Raw genomic sequence first — 14,202 nt, 5'->3', positions numbered from 1 at the left:
GTGGAGAGATCATTTAAAACAGTGGTCCGCAACCTTTTTTGGCCCACAGACTGGTTTAATATCAGAAAATATTTTCACTGACCGACCTTTAGGGTGGGACAGATAAATGTATCACTTGACTGAGACAAGCGTCAAGAGTGAGTCTTAGATGGATGTAACAGAGGGAATCTGGTCATTTTTTAAAAATAAAACATCATTCAGACTTAAATATAAATAAAACGGAAATAATGTAAGTTATTTATTCTTTCTCTGCAGACCAGTACCAAATGGCCCACGGACCAGTACTGGTCCACGGCCCGGGGATTGGGGACCACTGATTTAAAACACATGTGAGCAATGGTTTACACAAAGATGTCTGGTTTCTTTTTTCTTTCTGACCCCTCCCTCTCCCCCGCCTTCTCGAGTTGAGAAAGTGTGGGTGTAAGAGGCTGTGGTTTTTGGGGTTAGACTTGATTCCATGCAAAAGCAAGAAGATAATGTCCCTTACAAGGGCTCTGGCTTGTGTCAGTTACAGTAAGAGCATATGCACTTATGTGTGTAAAGGTTTCCAACTTCTCAGCTGCTGTGAAGCATCTGACAGTGAGGCAGTGTTTCATACCGAATGAGTCTGCTAGCTTGTCTTCACCTAAGACAGCTCGTGTGTCCCCTGGGACAGGGAGCCTCGGGGAGAGCGTCCGGGCCTGCTGTCCTAGCATCACCCCAGGGACAGCAGTAGGACCACGCTCTTCCAGCCTAAAGCTCATCCAAGTGTGCGATCTCACGCAGGCTGGAGGCCCCACAACGCCCTCCACCTGCTGCATAGCATCCGCCAGGCTTTGCTTCAGAGCTGGTGAGCTGGGCAGAGCCCAGGGCTCCTCAGCTTCCTGCCTGAGAAGCGGAAGGCTCCAGAGAAGACCAAGCACTCAACTGAATCAGGGGAGACGGAGAGATGGGTTTCTAGGTCTCCAAGAATGCAAGCTCCTATTGTGTGCCCTGGCTGCAAAGCATCCTGGGATCTACTGTCCAGATTGTCCCACCATAACCAAAATGTGCAAGTTACTAAACAGGAGAAGGAAGGGTAGAAAAATCAACTCGCATCCTTGTGAGGAAGAGCAGTCAGGCTTTTTGGTCAGTTAGCAACCACAGTTATGCGATTCTGCTCTGCAGTTGCTGCTGCCGGCGTCAGAGCTGCCTTTTCTCGACGGCCATGGTCCTCTCCGCCCCGCCAGGGCTTGCGGGTATTCCAAGGCCTTGCTCAGGATCGCCCCTTTGGGGGCACTGGGACAGCTGGCCGGAGTAAGGGCCTGGTACCTCAGGGCCAAGAACCCCCAATAGAGCTCCAAGAAGTTGTGGTTCTTCCCCTGGGTCACATCCTCAGGGTCAGGACTGACAAGTTTGGGGTGGCAGGACTGGGGAGCCTGACTTTCTGTAGGCTGGGAGAGGGGGCTTACTGCCTCTCTGTGCACCCCTCTTTCTTTTTCCTCTGGGCATCTCTCTCCAGAACCTCTTTCTGGGGGCTTCTCTCTGGAGGCCCTCCTTGGAAGCAGCTTTCTGGAGGAAAACGGAGACACAGTTGTGTTGTTGCTGATGGATGGAAATGTGCAAGTGTTTTATGAGGAGTCCAGTCTGCTCCCACCATGATGGTGATCAGCTCCCATACACCCGGGGGCTGTCTCTTTTCCACTGTCACAGCGTTGAATTCTTCACCTTCCAAGTCCCTAGGGCTCTCGAACTCAAGCAGGCTGGGGGGCTTCGGCTCACCCAGCAGACAGGGGGCAGAGGGCTTTAAGGATGGGAGTGTAGTTGCATTGCTTTAGTTGTCATTGGTTGCTTTTCATATGTGCCTTGACTAGAGAGATCAAACTAGCCAGTGACCTTTTGTTCAAGCCAGCGACCTTGGACTCAAGCCAGTGACCAGGGGGTCATGTCTATGATCCCATGCTCAAGCCAGCAACCCCTACTCAAGTTGGCAAGCCTACCCTCAATCTGGATGAGCCCATACTCAAGCCACGACCTTGGGATTTCGAACCTGGGACCTCAGCATCCCAGGTCAATGCTCTATGCACTGTACCACCATGGGTTGGGCTAAATTTTATTTTTTAATCACAGATTATATTCAATATTACTTTGCATTAGTTGCGAGCATACAGCATAGTGGTTAGACGATCATATACTTTACAAAGTGTTCTCTCCAATACTTCCAGTGCCCACCTGGCACCATATACAGCTAGTGCTCGACTTACGAACATGATTGGTTCCGACAGTCCGGTCGTAACACGATTTGGTCATAAGTTGAGTAGGCTATATGTACAGTACTGTGAAATGATGTTATAAAAATCTTTAAGTCATATTTTATCATAATTTTCTTTCATTATTGTTATATATCATAATTTTCTTTGAAATGGTGCACACGGAGATGGTAGTGCTGCCGGAAGCTGGTCTGCACTGTTGAATGCCCAGCTAGGCAATGCTTGTGCTGCCAGAAACAGAGCAGCCGTGGCTAGCGATTGTGGTCATAAAGTCGAATGGTCGTAAATTGCATAGGTCGTAATTCGATCAATATCTGTATAATTATTGGCTATATTCCCTAGGCTGTACTTTACATCCCATGACTATTTTGTAACTATCAATTTATACTTCTCAATTTATACTTTTCATTCAGTCCCCCATGCCTTCTCCCCACTGGCAACCATCAGTCTGTTCTCTGAATATGAGTCTATTTTGTTTGTTCATTTATTGTGTTCTTTATATTTTACATATAAGTGAAATCATATGGTATTTTTCTTTTTCTGCCTGACTTATTTCACATATCTAATACCCTCTAGGTCCACCCATGCTGTCACAAATGATAAGATTTCATTATTTTTTATGGCTGAGCAATATTCCATTATATACATATGTACCACAACTTTTTTTATTAATTTTAATGGGGTGACATTGATAAATCAGGGTACATATGTTCAGAGAAAACATCTCCAGGTTATTTTGACATTTGATTATATTGTATACACCTCACCCAAAGTCAAATTTTCTTCAGTTGCCTTCTATCTGGTTTTCTTGGTGCCCCTCCCCTCTCACCCCCCCTCCTTCTTCCCCCCCCCCATGGTAACCATCACATTCTTGTCCATGTCTTTGAGTCTCATTTTTATGTCCCACCTATGTATGGAATCATATAGTTCTTAGTTTTTTCTGATTTACTTATTTCACTCAGTATAATGTTATCAAAGTCCATCCATGTTATTGTAAATGATCCGATGTCATCAATTCTTATGGCTGAGTAGTATTCCATAGTATCTATGTACCAAAGCTTCTTAATCCACTCATCCACTGCTGGACACTTGGGCTGTTTCCAGATCTTCGCTATTGTGAACGATGCTGCCATAAACATGGAGGTGCATTTCTCCTTTTCAAATAGTGCTATGGTGTTCTTGGGGTATATTCCTAAAAGTGGGATAGCTGGGTCATAAGGCAGTTCAATTTGTAATTTTTTGAGAAATCTCCATACTGTTTTCCACAGTGGCTGCACCCATCTGCATTACCACCAGCAGTGCAGGAGGGTTCCCTTTTCTCCACATCCTCACCAGCACTTATTCTGTGTTGTGTTGTTGATGAGCGCCATTCTGACTGATGTGAGGTGGAATCTCATTATGGTTTTAAATTTGCATTTCTCTAATGATTTGTGATGTTGAGCACTTTTTCATGTGCCTATTGGCCATCTCTTTGTCCTCTTTGGAGAAGTGTCTATTCATTTCTTTTGCCCATTTTTTGATTGGATTGTTTGTCTTTCTGGTGTTGAGTTTTACAAGTTCTTTATAAATCCCTTGTTTGGTTATAAACCCTTATCAGACGTATTGTCGAATATGTTCTCCCATTGTTAGTTTGTCTTTTTATTCTGTTCTTATTGTCTTCAGTTGTGCAAAAGCTTTTTAGTTTGATATAGTCCAATTTGTTTATCCTGTCTTTTGTTTCCCCTGCCCGTGAAGATAAATCGGCAAATATATTGCTGCGAGAGATGTCGGAGAGCTTACTGTCTGTTTTCTCTAAGATGCTTCTGGTTTCACGGCTTACATGTTAAGTCTTTTATTCATTTTGAGTTTATTTTTGTGAATGGTGTAAGTTGGTGATCTAGTTTCATTTTTTTGCAGGTGGATGTCCAATTTTCCCAACACCATTTGTTGAAGAGGCTGTCTTTACTCCATTGTATGCTCTTACCTTTTTTGTCAAATATCAGTTGTCTATAAAGATGTGGGTTTATTTCTGGGTTCTTTGTTCTGTTCCATTGACCTATATGCCTGTTCTTATGCCAGTACCAGGCTGTTTTGAGTACAATGGCCTTGTACTATAACTTGATATCAGGAAATGTGATACTTCCCCATTTATTCTTCATTTTCAAGATTGCTGAGGCTATTCGTATTCCTTTTTGGTTGCATATAAATTTTTGGAATATGTGTTTTATATCTTTGAAGTATGTCATTGGTATTTTAATTGGTATTGCATTGAATTTACAAATTGCTTTGAGTGATATAGACATTTAATGATGTTTATTCTTCCTAACCATGAGCACGGTATATGCTTTCACTTGTTTGTATCTTCATTGATTTCTTTTATCAAGGTTTTATAATTTTCTGTGTATAAGTCTTTAATCTCCTTGGTTAAATTTACTCATAGGTACTTTATTTTTTTGTTTGCAATAGTGAAGGGGATTGTTTCCTTAATTTCTCTTTCTGACAGTTCATTGTTGGTGTATAAAAATGCCTCTGATTTCTGAGTATTAATTTTATATCCTGCCACCTTGCTGAATTCATTTATCAGGTCCAGTAGTTTTTTGACTGAGACTTTAGGGTTTTCTATATACATATCATATCATATCATCTTCAAATAATGATAGTTTTACTTCTTCTTTTCCAATTTGGATGCCTTTTATTTTTTCTTCTTGTCTGATTGCTGTGGCTAGGATGTCCAGGACTATGTTGCATAAAAGTAGTGAAAAGGGGCACCCCTGCCTTGTTCCTAATCTTAAGGGGATTGCTTTTAATTTTTGCCCATTGAGTATGATGTTGGATGTAGGTTTATCATAGATGGCCTTTATTATGTTGAGGTATGTTCCCTGTATTTGCACTTTGCTGAGAATTTTGATCATGAATGGGTGCTGGACTTTATCAAATGCTTTTTCTGCATCTATTGAAATTATCATGTGGGTTTTTTTTTCCTTCCTTTTGTTTATGTGATGAATCACATTGATTGATTTGCAATATTGTACCAGCCTTGCCTCCCTAGATTAAATCCCACTTGAACATGGTGTATGATTTCTTTCATATATTGCTGGATCCAGTTGGCTAATATTTTGTTGAAGATTTTAGCATCTAGATTCATCAGAAATATCGTCCTATAATTTTCTTTTTTGTGTGTTGTCTTTGCCTGGTTTTGGAATCAGAATTATGCTCACCTCATAAAAGGAGCTTGGAAGTCTTCCTTCCTCTTGAATGTTTTGAAATAGCTTGAGAAGGATTGGAGTTAGTTCTTCTTTGACTATTTGGCAGAATTCACTTGTGAAGCCATCAGACCCTGGGCTTTTGTTTGTTGGGAGTTTTTTGATAACTGTTTCAATTTCATTTGTTGCAATCAGTCTGTTTAGGTTTCTGATTCTTCCAGATTGATTTTTAGAAGATTATATGTTTTAGGAATTTGTCCATTTCATCTAGGTTGTCTAGTTTTTTGGCATACAGTTCTTCATAGTATTTTCTTACAATCCTTTGTATTTCTGTGGTGTCAGTTGTTATTTCTTGACTCTCATTCCTGATTTTATTTATTTGAGTCCTCTTTCTTTTTTTCTTAGTGAGGCTAGTTAAAGATTCATTAATCTTGTTTACCTTTTCCAAGAACCAGCTCTTGGTTTCTTTTATCTTCTGTATTGTTTCTTTAGCCTTTATGTCATTTATTTCCACTCTGATCTTTATTATTTCCTTCCTTTTACCACATCTTGGCTTTACTTGCTGTTCTTTTTCTAGTTCTTTTAGATGCAGGGTTAAGTTGTTTATTTGAGCTTTTTATAGCTTCTTAAAGTATGCCTGTAGTGCTATAAACTTCCCTTTCATTACTGCTTTTGCAGTGTTCCATAAATTTTGAGTTATTAGCAATTTTTTTATTTCTTCTTTGATCTCATTGTTAATACAATCATTATTTAAAAATTAGTTTCCATGTGTTTGAGAATTTTTGAGTTTTTCTGTTGTGGTTGATTTCTAGTTTCATGCCACTGTGATCAGAGAAAATGCTTGATATGATTTTAATCTTCTTAAATTTGTTGAGACCACTTTTGTGCCCTAACATGTGGTCTATCCTAGAGAATGAACCATGAGCACTTGAAAAGAATGTATATTCTGCTGCTTTCGGGTGAACGGTTCTGAAGATATCTATTAAATCGAGTTGATCTAGTATGTCCTTTAAGTCTGCTGTTTCCTTGTTAATTTTCTTTCTTGAGGATCTATCTAGTGATGTTAGTGAGGTATTGAAATCCCCTACTATTATAGTATTGCTGTTGATCTCGCCCTTTATATCCATCAAAGTCTGCTTTATATATTTAAGTGCTCCTATATTAAGTGCGTAGATATTTATAATGGTTATATCTTCCTGTTGGATTACTCCCTTTATCATTATGTAGTGACCTTCTTTATCTCTAACTATATCCTTTGTTATAAAGTGCATTTTGTCTGATATAAGTATTGCTACCCCAGCTTTTTTTTTATTTCCACTTGCATAAAATAATTTTTTCCATCCTTTTACCTTCAGTTTATGTGCATCTTTTGTTTTAAAGTGTTTCTCTTGTAGACAGCATATGTATGGGTCCTGTTTCCTTATCCACGCAGCTACCCTATGTCTTTTGATTAGATCATTTAATCCATTTACATTTAAGGTTATTATTGATATGTAGTTGTTTATTGCCATTTTATTCTTTAAAGCTGTATTCCTCTTTTGCTATATTCTTTTCCCACTTTGATCTGTTAACAATAGGCCCCTTAACATTTCCTGCAGCATTGGTTTGGTTTTAGTGAATTCTTTGAGGTTTGGTTTGTTTTTGTTTTTGTTTTTGTTTTGGTCTGGGAAGCTTTTTATTTCTCCTTCAATTTTAAATGATAGCCATGCTGGGTAAAGTAGTCTTGGTTGTAAGTTCTTGTTCTGCATTACTTTGAATATTTCTTGTCATTCCTTTATGGGCTCAAGTGTTTCTGTTGAGAAGTCTGATGTCATCCTTATGGGGGCTCCTTTGTAGGTGATAGCCTTTTTTTCTCTAGCAGCTTTTAATATTTTCTCTTTATCACTTAGCTTTGGTATTTAAATTATGATGTATCTTGGTGTAGATTTCTTTAGGTTTCTCTTTAATGGAGTTCTCTGTGTCTCTTGAACTTGTGAGTTTTTCCTGCATCAATTAGGGAAGTTTTCAGCTATGATCTGATTGAACAAAGTTTCTATCCCTTGTTCTTTCTCTTCTTTTCAAGAACCCCTATAATATGGATGTTATTTCTCTTCATGTTGTCACAGAGCTCTCTTAGAGTTTCCTCAGACTTTTTGAATCTTTTTTCTTTTTTCTGCTCTACTTTATGCCTTCATTCAACTTGTCCTCCAACTCGCTGATTTGATCCTCAGCTTCATCCATCCTGTTTTTAATTCCTTCATTGTGGTCTTCATTTCTGATATTGTATCAATATTTATCATCTCTGACTGATTCTTTTTTAATATTTCAATGTCCTTTTTTATACTTTGTATATCTTTTTTTAGGTGTTCATAATGACCATCCATTGTTGTTCTAAGACCCCTAAGCATCCTAATAATCATTATTTTAAATTCTGCATGCAGACGTTTGGTTATTTCCATATCATTCAGCTCATTTCCTGGAGGTTTCTCTTGTGGTTTCATTTGGATTGCACTTCTCTGTCTTCTCATTATGTCCTTGTGTTTGGTTGTGTTGTTTGTAGAGCTGGTTGAGTCTAGGCTTGGTATTATCTGCCTGCAATTTTCAGTTGTGTTATTTTTATGTACCTCAACTTTTTTATTCAAGATGTGGAAGGTTTTGGGTTAAAGGGAGCAAAGAGAGTGAAACTTGAGTTTACTGAGATATATCATATTAGGTGTGAGACATTTTATTGGGTTGGGGAATAAGTTTGTAGCGTTTTTATATTTTCTTTTATTTTACAATGATTTGTTTGCTGTTTGGCAAAGGGTAAGTATTCATTCGATAAAACTCTTTCTGCTCTACAAAACTATGTTAATTGTATTTTTGAGTTATTTAATTTTTTATTAGTTTTGAGGCTTAGAGATGGAATACCCAGGAGGCAAAAATCAACATTTTCGACACCTGCTCTTCTTTGCTTTTCATCGAGGTCAAACAGCTGCTGAAGCAGCCCGAGACATTTGCGACATGTATGAAGAGGGTGTCATAGGTGAGTCTACAGCACGGAAATGGTTTGCAAAGTTCAAAATGGCGACTTTGACGTTGATGACATGTGCCGCAGAGGAAGGCCTTCTGAATTCAATGAAGAACTGGGAAATGCTCGAAAAGAATGCCACGGTCAACAAGGAGCTCTACATTGCCCAGCTATACTGCGTGAATGAGGCTATTCAACTGAAAAGACCTGATTGACATGGTCAAACCATACTCCTTCACGACAACGCCAGGCCCCATGTTGCACAAGTCATCAAAGCCTCACTCCAAGAGCTCAAATGAGAGGTCCTTCAGCATCCGCTGTATTCTCCGGACCTTGCACCGACCGATTACTATCTTTTCCGCTCCCTGTTAAACCATGTGAAGGGCATTACCTTCGATAACAAAGAGGTCCTTAAAAACCGGCTCAACAACTTCTTTGACACCAGACCAGGCGATTTTTGGCAGAACAGCATCAACAAATTGGTCGAGAGGTGGGAAGAGGTTGTAAACAGCAACGGCGAATATATAATTGATTAACTTATTGATATAATTATTGTTTTTTGTTTAAATAAAAGTCTTTGGTAAATACGCTATGAACCTATTCCCCAACCCAATATATATGGTATTTCGTTTAATCCTTGCAGTACTCATATTTTTTATTGATTTTGGAGAGAGAAAAGGGGAGAGAAATAGAGAAGGAGGAAGAGAGAGAGAGAGAAAGAGAGAGAGAAGGAAACATCGATTTGTTGTTCCACTTATTTATGCATTCATTTTTGATTTTTGTATGTGTCCTGACCGGGGATCAAACCCACCACCTTGCATATTGGGATGTTCTCTAACCAACTGAGCTACCTGGCCATGGCCTGCAGTACTAATATGAAGTGTGTACTGCTCTTCTCATTTTTAGAGATGAGTAACCAGATGCTCAGTGAAGTTGAAAGACTTGCCCAAGGGATCATACTAACAAGTGACATATTTGAAGTGTGGTCCTGATAGTACTTCAATGCAAAGCCACAATTCTCTATAGTCTATCACACTTCCTCCCAAGACATTCTACAGACTGAACCCTTAACCAGAGCATTCTATACAGCTCAAATTGTCAATTCTATTTTAATGATAGGGAACTCCAAACCATAGAAGCATTGATGATAATAATTTTTTTAATTTATCTAGTGTTGGAGATTGAGACATGAGCAGTGAAAGAAATTAGACTCGTACTGGAAACAAAGCTTGGAAAAACAAGCACCCTGTCTCATGTTTTGTGTTATTACCACCTACCTGAGAAATGAAGCTTCAATTGGAATTCAAGATTCATTTTTCTTCTTCTTGATTTAGTAATGCAAGTTCCAAGGCGATAGCCACCTTTATTTCAAAGCACACATCTATTCATTTACTTCTCTATTTCTTCTGAGTTGCTGGGTGTGGCTTGGTTTACTTACTTCCAGATGTCTGTTACTACTTAAAATAATCAGGTCACAGGAACAAATTTAACCTCAAACTAGATCATTGGGTTTGTAAGACACACCTTTTTTTATGCTAATGAATCACACATTTAGCTGAAAGTTTGGGATTTGTTCCTCCCACATTCATGTAGTTTAGTTATTACATCTTTTCACATCTTGGAGGTAGTTCTTTATAATTGAGTTGGGTCTTATAATCTGCATACGGAAAATTGAACTTGAAATTCCTTCATTCATCCACTCATTGATTTGCTAAGTATTTTATTGAGTGCTTATTATGCTCTTAGTATTACAATAATGAATAAAGGTCAAGTCCCTGACCTCAAGGGGCTCAGGATCTGTGGACCCCCAACAATGTGTTATAGTCCAACATTATATCTGCTGCAATAGGAGCTTGCGTAGTACATAGCCTCCTGATTTTCCAAAGAAGGGAAACTTGAGTTTTGAATTTCCAGAAGCTTGATACTGCCTTTGCTATGTAAGAGGGTTTACCATGGGATTTGTTTCTTTTCTTTTGAGCCAGGAAGACCTTAATATACCACTCATCTACCCACCCCCAGCTAACCAGAAACAGGTAGGTAGTTGGGACAGGTGTATGTATGAATCAGGACCCAGGATTATCCTTTTTTGGGCTGAAATGGTACGGTCAGTGTAGTTATCTTTGACTTCACATTGGCAGGAGGCTAATTTCTTCCAGTTTGGAGGACTAGGTACAGCAGACTTCTTTTCCCAGCTTTGACGGTAACCTTAGGGCTCTCTGGTCCATGGTCTGGTCCAGCCGTTTGACTCTGGGATTTGGGAGCTTGACAGAGACCATTCCTTCTCCACACTGCTCTTCTCTCCCTGCCAGATTGTGGTAAATTCTCAGACAGTTCTGGAGAAAGGGTGACTCACTACAGTGACCATTCACCCACAACTCAGAGAAACAGTGAATGATAGACAGGGGAGGAGCCCCTTATATGCACTGTGACAGTTATGGGGAGACTAAGTTCCTCTCAACAATAACTGCTCGCCACCACCTCCCTCCTCATCCTAGCCAAGCCCAGAGGGAAGAGGCCTCCCTCCCTTGGTGAGCTATGAGTAGTGTGTGTGTGTGTGTGTGTGTGTGTGTGTGTGTGTTTTGAAGGTGGAGACAGCTATTGTGCTTTTGTGCCACTAGAGTTTTGCAGGAGTCAGTAAAACAAGTCACTTGGAGGCCAGTTTTTTGGGTTGGTGGATATTTGCTTTCAAGAATTGGTTGGCAGTTGTGATAAACTTCCAGACCCAGTTTTCCATTCCCCAAAATGGGTATGTTACTAGTTACTTTCACCTAACGCCAACCTCTACACTGTCCCAAAGCTTGGTCCCTGACTCTGAACTGACAGAGGAGAGTGATCAATATGAAAACAAAGACAACTCATCTTCGAGTTTTGTTTGTTTTAATAGATAAAATACCTGGTTTGCATCCAAGTCTGTGACTGCTGGTTTTCAACCAGCTTATCAGAGTGCTGTGAGATTGAGCTCATGTTCCAGAAAATGACTTTCCCGTCTTTTTGCAAGAAAGGACATATTACCATCACAGCATATAAAGGGCGTGCTTAGACTTCAAAGTTCCATGCGACAGGAAGAAATGAGAGAAAGGATTGACACTAGAATAATGTGTGATGGACAAACATTATAGCTGTCATATTTTACACAACTCTTTGGGCCATGAGAATGCTCGTGCATTCCTGTGCCCAGGCCTGACCCCTTTCATGAAACTTCAGTTTTTCAGAATTAACTGAAGGCTTTCTAAAAATGTCAATTTCTGGATTCCTCCTTCAAGATCCATTAGATCCAGGTATTCGTCAGAGATGGCAAACTTGGCACCAAACCAGCCCACAATTACAATGACTCCACAAGAGAAAGGTTTGCTTTTTATGCTGCACTCCAGTATGGGTCAGTGGGGATGGAGTTCTCCATTTTACTCAGTCATTTCAGGATCCCCATCTAGTGGTTATAGAATTCCCTATGACCTTGGAGTCCTTTACTGGGTCTTCTGTTGTTCATACCACAAATAAGGAGATAAAGAGGGGTGTAGAGGAGACATACCTGCTCTTAATTGCTGCAGCAAAGAGGTCACCATGTCACTTCAACTTAATTCCCCTCAGCAAGAATCAATCTGATGGCGCCGGCAGAGGCCTGGGAAATAGAAGGGAAAGGGAACTTGGTGTGGGATTAGCCAGCCTCACTCATGACCTTGGATGGAAACACAAACACCAATTTGTTACACACATCCTTGGGAATTCTAACAAAGATGCCCTGGAGCCCATTACCTTGAGAAACACCGAACTATAGGCACCTGTGTGAGTAAGTAGCAGGTGGGTGCTAATCAACTTTCAGATCACAGAGACTGGCTTGTAGGGGCAGAAATGGAAATACACAAAGCATACACCCACTCCTGCCCTATTGTTTTCTGGTCTCCAATGATAGCTTCCTGAGCTGCAGTTCAAGTTCACCAATCCACACCTCAGGGACTGAAAGTCTCCATACATCTCTCTGGGATTCAGCTTCTTCCTATATAGAGTGGAGATGTGAACACATTTCATCAAATAAGCTAGCTGAAGTGACTATTACAGAGTCTGACATACATTAGGTGTATGAGAAATGTTAAAAGTACATTTTAATACTTAACAGAGGGTGTTTAAAAGGTACAAAGTTCCAATTATAAATTTAATGATTTATGGGGATCTAGTGCACCACATGCTGATTATCATAAACAATATTGTTTTGTATATTTGAAAATTGCTTAGAGAGTAAGTCAGTGGTTCTCAAACTTTTTGAAGTTGGGGCACATTTAAAATCCTACAAATAATTATAGGCGCACTATATACAAATTTCTGAGAAATATGTTATAATAATTAAGTCAAATATTAAAGAAAAATATATAAAGTCCAAATGTGCTTTTGTGGTAAACGAAATGAATACAAGAAAATTAAATTTATTCTGACATTATAAACATTTTTATGTTACATTTTTTGAGTTATGCTTTTTAGAATTCATAAAAAAGAGGGGTTAAAAAATTTTAAAATGGCCCTGGCTGGTTGGCTCAGTGGTAGAGCGTCGGCCTAGCGTTCAGAAGTCCCGGCTTCGATTCCCGGCCAGGGCACACAGGAGAAGCGCCCATCTGCTTCTCCACCCCTCTCCCTCTCCTTCCTCTCTGTCTCTCTCTTCCCCTCCCGCAGCCGAGGCTCCATTGCAGCGGAGATGGCCCCGGGCGCTGGGGATGGCTCCTTGGCCTCTGCCCCAGGCACTAGAGTGGCTCTGGTCGCGATGGGGCGACTCCCCGGAGGGGCAGAGCATCGCCCCCTGGTGGGCAGAGTGTCGTCCCCTGGTGGGCGTGCCGGGTGGATCCTGGTCGGGCACATGCGGGAGTCTGTCTGACTGTCTCTCCCCATTTCCAGCTTCAGAAAAATACAAAAAAAAAAAAAAATTTTTTTTAAATGACAAAAAAGTTATCTTTTTACATATATAGATACATTCTTAGTAAGATTTAGTAAATTCAGCAGGTCCTGGCATGAATGTGTTAAGTTTTTTCATTCTTGTGTTTATGAGAAACATGAGCCTGATGTGTCCTAGTGATTTCTTCAATGTTTGGGCATATATTTAAATAGGCAAACTCTCATTTCCTCATCAATATATTAAAGAATTCCTCTCTTTTTATTCTTAATTGTGTTGAGTGCAGAAAACCTCCACTATACATATCATCTTAACTTTACACCAAACAAAGGATGGAAGAAACTTGCCTCCAGTCTTTCCAGGGAACATGGGGGGTAAACAATCCAGCACCACAGCTTAACAGCCTGTTGCAACCTAATCAGGCAAATGAGGTGGGGGGTTGGGCAGACTGTCAGCCTACAGCCAATTCCCCATACTTCTGTCCCTGAAAAATCTAAACTCCAAAAACCCTGTTGGTTTTTTGTCCCCAAAAGGCACATATTTCTCTGGAATACCATAGGACGCACCTGGAAATCTTCTAGGGTGCAGCAGTGCATCCTGGTGCACACTTTGAGAACCACTGGAGTAAATCTTGAAAGTTCTCATTAGAAAAAAATATAACTTTGTGGGGTGATGAATGTTAACTAGATTTACTGTGGTAATAATTTCACAATATATTCATATAGTAAGTCATTATGTTGTATGCCTTAAACTATTACAAGGTTATATGTCAATGATATCTTGATAATACTGGAGAGAAATTGAAGTAAAAATTAGAAATTTGGAAAACTTGTATCCACAATGTGAGCTTGATTGTTAGCCAATACTTAAAGACTTTACAGATGAGAATGGTGGCGATATTAATGAATAAATTTTTTGACATTATAC

The 14,202-nt window shown here is 39.8% G+C and overlaps 1 pseudogene; it reads right to left on the bottom strand.

Moving 5' to 3' along the window:
- Positions 1-1,125: 1,125 nt before the first annotated feature.
- On the bottom strand, positions 1,126-13,871 carry LOC136322660 (protein L-Myc-like; annotated as a pseudogene).
- Positions 13,872-14,202: the final 331 nt, after the last annotated feature.

The sequence above is a fragment of the Saccopteryx bilineata genome, chromosome 2 (assembly GCF_036850765.1).
Source record: "Saccopteryx bilineata isolate mSacBil1 chromosome 2, mSacBil1_pri_phased_curated, whole genome shotgun sequence".
Lineage (NCBI taxonomy): Eukaryota > Metazoa > Chordata > Mammalia > Chiroptera > Emballonuridae > Saccopteryx > Saccopteryx bilineata.
This window is presented reverse-complemented; position numbering and strand designations above follow the sequence as displayed.